Source organism: Chrysochloris asiatica, unplaced genomic scaffold, assembly GCF_000296735.1.
Source record: "Chrysochloris asiatica unplaced genomic scaffold, ChrAsi1.0 scaffold00280, whole genome shotgun sequence".
NCBI lineage: Eukaryota > Metazoa > Chordata > Mammalia > Afrosoricida > Chrysochloridae > Chrysochloris > Chrysochloris asiatica.
This window is the reverse complement of record NW_006408798.1, coordinates 1,388,117-1,388,856: the sequence shown is the minus strand read 5'-3', so window position 1 is coordinate 1,388,856 and position 740 is coordinate 1,388,117. Positions and strand designations below refer to the sequence as shown.

At 39.9% G+C, this 740-nt stretch overlaps 1 protein-coding gene across 1 annotated transcript in view; it reads left to right on the top strand.

The window, feature by feature from the left end:
• The window catches only part of STK32A (serine/threonine kinase 32A), a 165,230-nt gene that overhangs the window by 102,083 nt on the left and 62,407 nt on the right, over positions 1–740 (top strand). The gene's annotated exons all lie outside the window — the stretch shown is intronic.

Below are 740 nucleotides of genomic sequence, written 5' to 3'. Positions count from 1 at the left end.
CCTTCTGTGCTGCCTCACTTTCTTGAAAGATTTCACTTTTTATTCCATCAGTTCCTGGTGCATTGTTCTTTACCAATTCCTTCAATGCACCTTGGACTTCCTCCTTCAGTATCAATTTATTTACCTAGATGAATTTTAAACCTGATTTGCCAGACCCCACTTGTGCTCATAGGGCTAAGCAACACTTTTGTGTACGACTTCTAATTTCAAAGCTCAGGGTCATCATTTATTTATGGAATGTCTAAAAGATTTTTTCCACTTTCTTCCTTCCCTTTACTGCTTCTGACATTTGGGAACAGAGTCTTGCAATTGAAGAAATGTGAGCAATGTGCGACTTAGCATGAAGGTGACTTTCATCAAAACACCAGCTATCCCTACCTTAAATAGGATGCAGAATCCTCACTCATAAATAAACTCTAGAGAGCTTCACAGTTGTGAAAAAGACCTCCCTTAGCCCATGTCATCTGCTGTTGTGTCGATTCCAACTCATAGGAACCTTATAGGATAGAGGAGAATTACACCAAAGGGTTTCTTAGGCTGAAATCTTTACAAAAGTGGATTTCCGGGTCTTTTCTCCTTCAGAAGCATTGATGGGTTTGCATGACATGTTAACAGACAAGTGCTTAACCTTTGTGTCACCAAGTCTCCTTCCCCTAGCTTATAGATGGTACAGGTCAGCAGTTCAATTCCAACAACTCTTCCTTGAAACCCTATACAGTGTTGCTATAAGTCAGAAATTA